The following is a 13316-nucleotide window of genomic DNA, read 5'->3' on the forward strand; positions in this document are numbered from 1 at the left end:
TCTCTCCAGAGATGCTGCCTGTCCCGCTGAGTTACTCCAGCTTTTTGTGTCTATCTTTGCAATAGGTATCAGTGAGATCTGGTCTGTTTACTGTCTGAAGACCTGTAACACGTTATTGATCAAGAGTCTGATTGTTCTGGCTCAGCCTTAAGTAAAAATCATCGAACATCTGAGTGTCCAGCAATTTGTGACTTTGATAGGCCACTTGACAATACAATACAAAAGCTCTGTCTGCGGTTTGAAGGAAACGTCGATAGAGAGGAAACTATTGGTAGCCAACAGTCGTGGGTCTGCAATCACTCTGGAGAAGGCATTTACAATGGACAGTGCCGCCAGGCAGGTTAACAAGTTGCCATTTTGATTGAAATCTCAACTTAAGATAAATTATTCCTTCACAGAGATATAAAGATAGAATAGTCACATCACCCATGTCACAGTCACTGATGTTTTTAGCTGATCTTGCTGTCTTTCAATGCTAGTCAAGCAATTTAAACACAAAAATATATACTGACAATCCAGTAAATTAACAAACAGGTGATGTACCACCATAAGGCATCATTCTTTGACAGAACAGTAAAACACAGGTAAAATATCCACTGGAAACATTTTCAAGATGGACAGGAGAGTCATTTTCCATTTTCTTCCAGCAGTTCTTGCAATCTTTTCCTTCAATAAATGTGCTTTATCTAACATGAATTTGTGCATCACTCAGTGTCTTTGCATAAAGTGGTGGCGGAGGTAGGTACTCTCACTACATTTAAGAGGCCTCTTGAGAAGCACCCAAAGTAGAGGAGTATGAAGACCTAGTGGGAAAAAAAAGAGTCTGTTTCCATGCTGTATGCAATATATCTTGGGATACAGCTGCCTTCTCAAGACACTTGCTGGTCTCCTGACTCATTCTCCCCCATAGAACAAGTACATCACTAATCTTATGTTTACAGATAGTCCAAGAAACTGGCAAATCAGAGGTGTCAAGGTAAGTTTGCACATATGATCTGCTGAAAGAGCAACAATTTCCTGAAATCCCCAATCCTTCATTCCCCATCAAGAGACAAGAGAGTCTAATTGTCATAAGTACCGAAAAAAACAGAACAATAAAATTATTGCTTGCAGTAGCATAACAAGTCTGTGAACACAGTACTCACAACATAATAAATAAAATAAAGTTTCATAAATCTAAGAAAATTATTAGTGCAAAGCAAATGCCTAAAGCCCCTAGTGCAACCAAGAGTTTAGTTGGAATGTTCAAGAGCCTCATTGTTGTTGGGAAGAAACATTAACTAATCAAGCTGTTCCTGAACCTGGAAGTGACAGTTTTCTAACTCTTATACTTTCTTTCCAATGGCAGGAGTGAAATGAGAGCAGGGCCAGGATGACGTGGGTCTTTTGTTAACGCTAGCTGCCTTTTCAATGGTGGGGAAGTATGTGCCCGTGATGGATATCCACCCTCTCCTCAGACTGCAGTCAAACTAATGGATGGAACTGCTGATTATGAATGGAAAGAGCCAGGGCTGAGCAGGGCAGAGTGTCCAGCAATTGGTGACTGATAGGTCATTTGACAATACAATACAAAAGCTCTTTGTCTGCAGTTTAGCGGTGATGAGAGGAAACTATTATGAATGGAAAGAACCTGGGCTGGGCTGGGCAGGGCTGGGCTGGGCAGGGCAGGGCTGGGCTGGGCTGGGCTGGGCAGGGCAGGGCTGGGCTGGGCTGGGCTGGGCTGGGCTGGGCAGGGCAGGGCAGGGCTGGGCAGGGCTGGGCAGGGCAGGGCAGGGCCATTTCTCTCAAATGTGCATCTGCCACTTGCCTGGTGATTGCACCAGAACCACACTGAAAGAGGGTGTGACTGGTGAGTGTATGCAGTCAGTCAGTCAGTCAGGGAAAGATCTGATCCAAGAAATCAGATAGATCTTAGATCTGAAATATTGGTCAGCTTCTATGCGTTCCAGATGTTGCTTGGTGTTCTGAGAACATCACCTTGCATTGTTTTCAGATTGGAAACATTTCCAGTGTTACACTTTTTGATCACTAAGTGACTGGAAGCTGACAGAGGAACCCAAGATTGGTTATCAAATGCAACTTCAAACTTCAGGAAGGTTGTTTTGAGGCTGGGATGTTAGCCAAGCAGTCACCTTTCCACAAGAACCCAACGAATCAGTCATCCCTAACCACCTGCGTGTTCAACTGCACCACTTGCCCAGTGTTCAGCTGTACCCACATAAGTAAGTTGTAGCTTTACTCAGATCAAGTTTTACACAATTGATGTGTCCTTCAGATCCAGCTTTGCACTCAACCAGAACTTCCCCCTTGGTCTTCACGTTGAGAGCAACGTTGTTCTGGACCTCTCGCAATACAGTGGGGAAACAGAGTAAACACAAATCCACTCAGAATAGACACAGGATGGACAACCATCAGGAATGCTGATTGTAGATTAAAGGGCTTGTCCCACTTGGGCGATTTTTCAGCGGATTGCAGGCGACTGTCAGGTTTGCGGCACTCGTTAAAAAAACGGGAACTGGAACAGCGAGTGTCAGAGTGGAACGCACACACACACACACACACACACACACACACACACACACACACACACACACACACACACACACACACACATTGCAAAGGCGGGGTCCAGGGAAAGCTGGGGGAGCGCTGTCTGAAATTCACACGGTGCAAAGCTAAGATGATACAGACACACACCACGATGAACAGGAAGGTTAAGACGGCTAGCACAGTGTACGGTAATTCCTTTAAAAGAGGGGGGAAGGGGGAGAGGGGAGAAGGAGTGGAGCCACTTTTAAGAAGCCAGACAGCTTTTATTAAGCCAGAGATACACAGCTGTGAGGTTTGGCGGGCATTTAACATTACCGGTCGGTTATCCTTGGTTCTGAAAACTCGTGCTTACCATTTTTTCCCCCCAATGAGCCAATGAAAATGCCCGGTCAGCAAAGGCAATCAACTAAAACTACCTACGACTAGCTCGACTACCTATAACTACATGGCGACCCCACTATAACTGCACCTACGAGTATTGAATTTCTCCATGGCGACCAATTTTAGGTCGCAGAAAAATTTTCAACATTGAAAAAGATTTGTGGCGACCATACTGAGGCCGCGACAAGTTCCCAGAATGCGGGAACTCCTCGCGACCATGAAGGAGGCTCACCTGAGACCACCAGCGAACATGTGGTGACCATGTGGCAAACGCAGAGTCTCCTGCATGCGCCTAAAAAAGTCGCCTAAGTGGGACAGGCCCTTAAGAGTAAAAAGCTACATTTAGCTTCTTATTTTTACTTGCTTCATTTAATGACTAATTATCTATATGTTTTAATCTCTTTTTGTTTCTCCTATCTTTTTATTATAAATTGTAATCTTTATTGTCTTCTAATGTCTGTCAATATCACAGATAACTAAAATCTTTGCAAAACATTGACACCTTTGATAACTAGTGAGGAATCCACTCCCCACCTTGCCTCCTCCTAAAGCCCACTGGCCACTTAAAGTCTTGACCGATCTCCACTGGTACCCTTTGGGGAAGGGTGATAATATCTTTTTTAAATTTTTTAAAAATATTTTTATTAGAAGCAGTGTACAAAAGTATAAACCATGGCATATGACATAATACATTTATTGTACAGCTTCCATTTTAATTTTAGCAAAGATGAAATAGAAAAATAGAGAAAGAGCAAGAGAGAAAGAAAGTGAATGAGAAAGTGAATGTGTAAGAATAGAACCCCTAAACTACCAAATGAGCGTAGTCAAAGGGTGAGTAAGTAAAAGCTTAAAGAGATAAAAAGACAAAAACGGAAAAAAGAAAAAAAAACAACAAAGAGTGTTGATATACCTGCTTCATTTCTCTCCCCACCCAAGGATGATAATATCAACTGGTCCACCACATCTGTCCCAGGTAAAAGCAGATGATCATGGATTGTGAGCAGTCCCAGCAGGGTTTCTACTTAATTAGAAATAATAGATCTAAACAAGAATTGTTTTTTTAATGGCCACTCACAGCAGCAATGAAGTGGGGAAAACCTTTAGAAAAGTGGTTTAGTCAAACCTTGAAATTCAAAGTGGAAAAAAATATGTGCAAATGATAAGTTTGGAGATGATGCACGTGAAATCAATTTTGTTCTGATGAGTCGAATGCAGTTTTAACTCTTTTGTTACCATAGATAGAATTTCACAGTCACCTTCCTGCTAGCCCTATCCAAGGGAGATGGAAGATGAGTGTTTTCCTTGCAGCTGTGTCAAGCAGATATGGCTTCTGGCAGACAACATCACAATTGCAACTGAGTAGATTTAAAAGGGCTTGCTAATCTTCAGTGATTCCTTTAATATGACTCTACTCAATTTAATCTCTGCAAAGTCTTTAAGCTGTCTGTCAACAATTTTGACTCCTGAAATCCTGTTAAGACTCCAATAGATGGTTGCTGCTACTCCGGCAATTTCAGGGCACCCACAATCTTTGAACTTCATTATTTTATTTCTACACCTGAAATCGAAATGGCTCGAATCCTATTTTGCAGCCGTTTTTTTTTAAATGAAGAAAAAGTTATTCATTTTTTTCCAACTCAAGATTTATTGACTGAAACTACTTAAGTGCTGGGGGAAGAGGGGGAGGAGTCAAAAGTCAAGTCTAGTGTTTTATTGTCATGTCCCGAAATGGAACATAAAATTCTTACTTGCAGCAGCACAACAGATAGAAAAAAACATTTTATTCTGTATAACCCATAATAAACAACAAAAGTTAAGTAAAAACAAACACAGAAATATATAGACAATAATTGTACAAAGTCAAAAAATAATGTCCCCAAGTCTATATAGTTTGGAGACTATTTGAAGTTGAAGTGTTTAATATCCTGATGGTTGCAGGGAAGAAGCTGTTGCTGAACCTGGACATTACAGTATTCAGGTTCCTATACCTTCTGCATGACAACAGGTGTGAAATGAGAGCCAGGCTGGTGTGGGTTTCTGATGATAATGGCTGCCCTTTTGAGGCAGTGACTCTTGTAGATCCCTTCGATGGTGGAGAGGGAGGGAGGGAGGGAGGGAGGAAGTCGTCAAGATTGCAGAAATGTAATGAAATGGGATTTCTAGTCACTCATTCCATCACAGGTTCCAGTGAAACAGTCATTGGGAGCAGGCCTGCTAGTGCTTTGGATAGGTACTAGTGATGCCTGCTTCCACTCTTCCAGTAGGAAAGGCTCTTCTTTCATTTTTCCTCTTCTCGGAACCAAAGAACCCATTCATAAGATGTAGCAGCGGTAACTCTGAGGAATCTTTTGATTGAACAATCAGATCATCAATTAGGCAATAAATCAGCATCTTTCTGACAAGGTCTGAGCTCTCAATAAGACACCTGCCTACTAATAACTCTTGAGAGGTAGAGTGAGGCCTTTTTATGCAGAGTTAGTGACAGCTTAAAAACTTCCATGATGCACTGACTTGTAAAGGGCCTGTCCCACTTGCAGATTTTTTTAGGCGACTGCCGGCGTTATTGACTGATGTATCAGGTCACCGAAATATTCACAGCGTGATGCATCGTGACGTGGCGGTGACGCAGGGGTGACGCGGCGTGATGACGTATTGACACGTGGTGTTTTTTCAAGTGTCGCAACATTTTTTTTGTCGCCACTGGATTTTGAAATGTTCAAAATCTTTTGGTAACACTGATATGGCGCCGGCAGTCGCCGAAAAAGTCGCCAAGTTCGACGAGCCCTTTACTGTGAGAACATAAATGGAGTTATGCCCTGACATAAAATGGAAAACATACAACGTCAAATTTTGTTTGTTGTCATTTTCTAGTCCTTTCATAAAATAATATGAGGTTGGTGGGTACATGGAACATCCTGCTGCAGGATGAAATTAAGGTGGATACCAACACAGCATTTAAAAGACACTTAGACAAGCACTTGGATGAGTTGGGCTGGGATTTGGAGGGATATAGGACAAACACCGACAAATGGGATTAATTAAGATGGGGCATCTTGGTCGCTATGGATGAGTTGGGCTGAATAGTCTGTTTCTGTGATGTATGGCTATGACTAATATAATTTAACCTACTACATTCTATCAAGCACAGTAGATTTAAGGAACAAGGTCCACAAAAATGTCTGGGAAATTTTTCTTCTGTCAACTCTGTGATGCCATTTTATTTTATTTTAAATTACTACCGTTTAACTATCACCATGTGAAAACCCTCTGACACTACCTTTCAATTTTTATTTTAGACCAGAGTTACTTTTCTCATGTATCAGGTCACCAAGAAAATTACCTTTTCTTAATGACTCAACCTGCCTTATTTTGAGATAATACAGGGAGATGCTAATTTCCTGTGATTTGTGTTTTTGCTGCTTGCAGCCACCACCTTGTTCTGAATTATGAATGGATATTGACCAGACTTCTACATGAAATAAAATTAGCCATCATTCAAGGAGACATTCAATGAACTGCTGCAGAATTTGCAACCTTTTCTACAGATTTCCACATTTAACTTTTTATTTTATGGTTTTTATTTTGTAACTTAAATAATGAATACTTTTGCTGCTTGTCACAAAAACAGATCAAGAAAGTTTTAAAGAACAAACACTGCCCTCAACAATATTATATACTTCCAAGTTGAAGCCATAACAAGTAAAATGAAAAATAATTTCAATTCTTTTTTAACATTTTACATAATGCTGGACAAACAACAGCAGTATTCGTCGTTTTTGCTTCCATTCCATGAACATCTCTTTCTGAAAATGGTAATATATATTCAATTAATGATAACATGTGGTAGTGCATAAAATTAAGCTTCATATTCAGGAGCAAATACAAAGCGCTGGAGCATCTCGGTGGGTCAGGCAGCATCTGTAGATGCACAGATGACATCTTGGGTTGGGAAACTTCCTCAGACTGATGGAGGAGTGTTGGGAGCAAGCTGGTAAAGAGAGGATGGTGTAGATCAACCCCTGGCAAGTGTTAGGTGGATACAGATGAGGTATCCATCTGTCACTTGCCAGGCTTTGCCCCAGCAAATGCCTTCGGCTCTCTTGGGTGAAGTAGAGCTAAAAGATCTATACCAGATTCTGGCACTCAATTGTAATTAGACAGTGCATTTACTGAAGATTACTGAACCTCAATGGTCAATGGTACTTAGATGAGAGACATTTGGAAAAGTGTCAGGTCATTGTTGTCCATAGAGCAGCTCAACAGTCAAAGATGGGGAGTAAAAAAATGATAGGAAAAGCAAAACAAAATGAAACAATTAATTCTCCCATCCATTATCAATGAGATGCAGGTTCAGTATTTAGTTCATTAAATATTTATTTGTTAAGGATTTACACATCATGCATTTTATTTCTTCCTTTGAAGCAAAACAAAATATATTCACACACAATAATTTCTATACCAAGGGAAATAGATGACAGCAGAACAATTGGAATGGATGAAGTCTTACTGTCATCTGTGAGCTTTCCAGTGACTGCAAATACAAAGAACTCGCTCTCTCACACGGTTCCCACAAATAATAACATGACAGGGTAATAGCAATTTGAACACTGAGAAATGCTCTTTTCTCTCCAGTTTCATGAGCACTGACAGTCCCTTTAGGACCTGCTATATGCTGCAGCTTCAGAAGATGACATTTTGAGTGACAAAGGTGGAGTTAATGTGTCACTGAAACCTCAACGTCCAGAGAAGTTGTGAAAAGCTCTAAATAATGGCACCTCACAAATAGCATGAAATGTTAAGGTGATGGTCGAATAGACATTCGGTCAGGAAACGGTGGTGGACACCCAGGTTCAATCCTGACTAAGGGTGCTGTCTATATAGAGTTTCTATATTCTCCCCGTGACCGTGTGGGTTTTCCCCAGGTGCTCCGGTTTCCACCCACACTCACACTCCAAAGAAGTACAGGTTTGTAGATTAATTGGCATCAGTAAAAATTGTACATTTTCCCTGGTGTGTCGGATAGTGGTATACTGGTCGTCATGGGCTTGGTGGGCTGAAGGGCCTGTTCCTGCACTGTATCTCTAAACTAAAAAGAAACAGGTGTTATAGTATTGGGAGGGTTGGGCAAAATGTACATATTTTAATATAAATTTGGCAGAATATGGAAAACTGCAATGTTGGAAGAAATGTGTGCTGCTGCAAGGTACAGTATTATTAACTGGAATGCAGGAACAAAAGGGTCCTGTGGTGAATGGTAGGAAATGATGGAGACAAGATATTATATTGGGGAATGTTTAACCGTATGCTCTTGATGTAACTGGTGAACTAGAAGAACCCTATTGGTTATGGGAGGAAAGGAGGAGAGGAACAATGGGGGAATCACACCACAAAGTGGAAATAAATATGCAGGTCCTTGAGATGATAATGAGGGGGGGGGGGGGGGGGGAGGGGGGAGAGGGGGAGAGGGGGTGGGAAGAGGGGGGAGAGGGGGAAATATTTAGGAAGTGAGGAATTACAGATGAACCACAACAAATTTAAGGGGGAGGAAACATGGCTATTTACTTCAAGAGGTAATATCTCTAGAGCTACCTCTTTGTGCTTCATTCACCTCATGAGAACACAAAACCACTTTCATTATTTTCTATCACTTGGAAATGCCAAGCATTTCGGTTATTACGAATTGTGAATTGACTGTTAAAATACTGCAAACAATTTAATTTGAAGTGGGAGCAAAAGGTCCAAGTAGTTTCTGACAAAATGGAATATAAACTGACAGTTCTTGGATAACAGTGACTGTTTGACAGAGTACCATTTCATTCCTCTCCCATGTTTCTGATATCATCATTGCCTGCAATCAAGCACATTTGAAGAACTATCATGTTGTCTAGTTGTTTATGAGCTATATATTCCCTCGTTATTGGCCTCATTTATAAGCATGGACATACCAAGATGGATGGATGCCCTAGTGAAAAATGAATTCAAAATGGAATGATGGTTCAGATATTTTTTTTAATGCAGTATTTAAAACTGCAGTTGTCAGTTAAAGCAATCCTCCTACATAACTCAATTAGAGGTGAAAATGGGATATCAATTAAATGATGCTGATTGATGCTTTAGATCAATCATTGGAAAGGTAAGATGATAGATGGATGATGACCAAGTTGATAATGTCTATGATAGAGCCGATATAGATGAATTAGAACCGCAACAGGCTCCGCTTGCCGTTCCATGACTGCAGATGGAATTTATAATAAAGCCATGTTTTATGTACGAGGATTCCTTTAAGACTGGTGAACAACTTAATAATAAAGTATTTAAAACTGATCCAGGAGCAAGCTGCTCTGCCTCAAGCCTGTTTTACTATTCAATTGAAGATAGACACAAAATGCTGGAGTAACTCAGCGGGACAGGCCGCATCTCTGGAGAGAGGGAATGGGTGACGTTTCGGATCGAGACCCTTCTTCAGACTGCTGAGGAGATTTCGCAGTGGAGCAGACAAAATGTGAGGAGATTTTGCAGTGGAGCTTACCTTTCAATTGTATTGTAGCCTATCTATTTGCAACCCAATTCCCCTTGTGGGCTACACCTTTCCTTGATCATCATTGCTGGCTTTGATCTGTCCTTTTGTTCTCTGAACCTTTTCATATCTCTCATTTCCCTCTCCCCTGATTCTGAGTGAAGAAGGGTCTTGATCCGAAACATTACCTACTCCTTTTCACCAGAGATGCTGCATGGCCCGCTTTGTTACTCCAGCTTTTTGTGTCTATCATCGGTGTATACCAGCATCTACAGTTTCTTCCTGCACCAATTCCATTTCCTTACATTTATTCCGTTTACAAAAAAAATCACAGTTTTAAAACTTTAATTTCCTGATTTTCAAACACATTGGAGAACAGCATTCCTGAATTCATCAGGTTATCTATCTCATACCAAATGGTACAGCATTGATGTTTAGAAACTATCAGGCTCTTCAATCCCGAATATCATTCTTTGGCATCATGTTCGACATGAACATTGTGGGCTGAAGGGCCAGTTCCTATGCTGTACTTTTCTACGTACTAAAGTTATTCCTCTTGACTTACTTTAGTTTTAATACTCATGCCATGTTTGGCTTCTTTCTCCATTATCAAGCAGCAAATGGCAGGGAGTGACTGGAGACATATAGTAGGTCACAATGGAACTGCCAGAGGAAGACTTGTTATGCAAACCTCTCGGAGAACTGAAGGAACTTTATCGGTTCTGAGATGGAATAACAAACTTCAATTGTCTTTTAACTTTGCACAATGTAACTAAAATGCCATCCCAGTAGTTTCTGGCAATTTTCAAATTTCAGCAGCATTACCTGCCATAGTTAACCTTTAAACTGTTTTAGTGCAGATAATTTTTCTCTCTATTTTTGTGTCTCTTTCTCTGGAGCTCACCTCTTACACCAACATTTACACCAACACCCTGAACAAACACATACTTTTTTTAACTTGGAATTGTTTACAAAAGTTGTCTCCCAATTTCTACTTATCCATTTAAGTCACCCACCTCGTTAACTTGTTTAGTTTAGTATAATTTTTATTATTGTCACATGTATGTGGTACATTCAAAAGCTTTTGTTTGCATGCTATTCAGTCAAAGAAAAGACAATACATGAATACAACCATGCCTGAAGCAGGGTCTCAACCCAAAATGTCACCCATTCCTTCTCTCCAGAGTTCTGTCCCGCTGAGTTACTCCAGCATTTTGTGTCTACCTTTAATGCAATCAAGTTTTCACAGTCCACAGATAAAATATAACATTTAATGCAAATATATAGAATTGTAAGTGCAAGGAATGCAGTTTTTGAATCTGTCTCTCTTTCTTTTACACTTTTATAAAATCTTCCACTCCAGTTGGCCTTTCCATCCCGAACAAGTTTTATTTTTCTATTTTCTCTTTCCATGCTTTAATACTGTATTATTACTATTACTTTATATAAATTAGCCATTTGGTACTTCTTTATTCCCACATGTTACTCGTGTTTGTGTAAGCCGCTCCTTTTAATTTATTACCATACTTTGTCTAAATTGCATGGAGCTGCTATCGGGATACTTGAAATGCATTCTAACATTCTATGGGGTATAATCATCTATACGACATCCCACTTTCATGATTGTACATTCATTTATCAATATTTTCAAGTTAGGCTTGGCATTGTTTGAGGTTCCCCTACTGCTCTTAACAAATGTTAAAGTCACACACTGGTAATCCCATATGAACATTTAACCAAAGTTGTGATCTGCTCTTTGTGGCCGGAATCCACAGAAGCAAGGGAGTATGCACAAACAATACAACTGTGTTCTTGCCTCACAATATTGAATCTTCAAAAAAACAAATGGGCGCAGAATTGGATAGGGATTAGGGAGAGTTCATTCAGCGAATTCAATTGAAAAGATCTCCTGCACGGTATCAAAATAAAAATGGTAATACAATAGGATAAAACTTTATTCATCCCAGGAGGGTAATTGGTCTGCCAACAGTCATAAAACACAAGAAGATACATGAAACATTAAATTGAAGTGACAAGTGGAAAGTCCAGATTTGGGGATGTGCAAAGATTAGGGGGGAGGGGTAAGTCAGTCTACCCCATGACAGAAGTGTGAGGAGTTGTACAGTTTGATAGCCGCAGGGAAAAGAATCTCCTGTGTCGTTCTGTGCTGCAGGTGCTCCTTAGGCTGACCTGTGTGCCATGGAGTGGGTGGGTTGTATTGTCCAAGATGCTCCGCAGTTTAAGGAGCATCCTCCCCTCCAACACCACCTCCAGTTAATCCAACTCCACCCCAAGGATGGAGCCAGCCTTCCTGATGAGCTTGCTAATAATTCAGGTGTTTAACCAGAGTGTAAGCAAATGTTCCACATTCTTTTAAGTGTTTAAGTTTATGTTTACTTACATTTTCTACATCTTGGAAAATTATTTACAGTGGGGTGGATCCAGCTGCAGGCTGCAAATTCCCACTGAGAGGAAACACACAAGATAGGTCTGAGCAGCATTTGACGATAAAGCCTGAGGCATTGCATACCTCATTTTTCAAGAACTTTTGAGATATCTATGTCTTGAAAAGTTGAAGGCTCACGTGGACTGGAAGATTGTATGAATATGTAAAGAGAAAGAATGACAAGAATTGATGACTATCCTAAAAGGTGATGGATAATGACATCAATGGATGATCACCATGCTGTTTTTAACTGGTGAAGTTTTAGCTTAAAGTTCATCATGCAACGTGCAATTATTTTTATTTCAAACCGAGATCTGAGACCTCTTACACCAGAACTTAATTTTCATCTTTGCCAAAATCAGCTTTTGAAGAGTATCCACTCTATCTTGCATTCGGTGAGAAAGAAGCACAAAAATACACTTTCACTTGATTGTAACAAGTGTATAGAATGGATAGTGTTAGGTTAAATTGATAACCAGTTCTCAAAAGGACTATTGAATTGTACAAGCCCCAGTACAATGTAAAGGCCAACAATTCAATATTTTTGTTATCAATAAACTATATACAAACAAAACATTATCTTCCAAATGGTATTTGCTTTATCTATTGTCTGGTCTTGCAGGTAACAATGATGATTATCTTTTGCATTACATTTCCTAACATCTGTAGCTATGGGAATTAAATTATCAGGGCTGCACACATTTCCATGCCTGGCATAAGGCTCTTTTGCAAACATCACTGGTTGTATTTTAATGTTTATTGTCGCACCTCACAGGGCAGGTTTATTTAGAGCCTAGCTAATTTTCTTTGGTCATTGAAAACTGGAAGACATAAGCGCAGGTACATTATGTTGCAGAGTAGCAAATAAAGGAGAACTTAATTGCTCAAGAAATGTTCTATTTCCAAACAATTTGATAAGGACTAATTCAGGAAGTACTCAAAGTACAGAAGATAAATTAATGAAATACTAAGGTGTTGAAGGAAAACAAAAACATATGCTGAGATGCTGAGATTAATAGGAGCTGATTATTGACTTCAGGAGGTCCCATAATGGAGAATACGCCCCAATCTCCATCTACGGGGAAAGTGTGGAGAGAGTGTCCAGCTTTAAGTTTCTGGGCACTCACATTTCAGAGGACCTCACATGGTCCACCAACATCACTGCGCTGGTCAAGAAGGCACAGCAACGACTGTTCTTCCCGAGGACATTAAAAAAGACTGGTCTGCCCCAACAGCTGCTGACAACCTTCTACTGCTGCACCACAGAGAGCATATTAACGTATGGCATCTCTGTGTGGTATCTCAGCTGCACGGAGGCGGAGAGGAGAGCTCTTCAGCGCATCGTCCACAGAGCGCAGAGGATTATTGGGACACAGCTACTAGCCTTGGAGAGCATCTACTACACACGGTGCCTCAGGAAGG

The 13316-nt window shown here is 40.4% G+C and overlaps 1 protein-coding gene across 1 annotated transcript in view; it reads right to left on the bottom strand.

Moving 5' to 3' along the window:
• LOC116980693 (limbic system associated membrane protein) overlaps nucleotides 1–13316 on the bottom strand; it is a 1768528-nt gene that overhangs the window by 1462380 nt on the left and 292832 nt on the right. The gene's annotated exons all lie outside the window — the stretch shown is intronic.

This window comes from Amblyraja radiata, chromosome 14 (genome assembly GCF_010909765.2).
Source record: "Amblyraja radiata isolate CabotCenter1 chromosome 14, sAmbRad1.1.pri, whole genome shotgun sequence".
NCBI classification, from domain to species: domain Eukaryota; kingdom Metazoa; phylum Chordata; class Chondrichthyes; order Rajiformes; family Rajidae; genus Amblyraja; species Amblyraja radiata.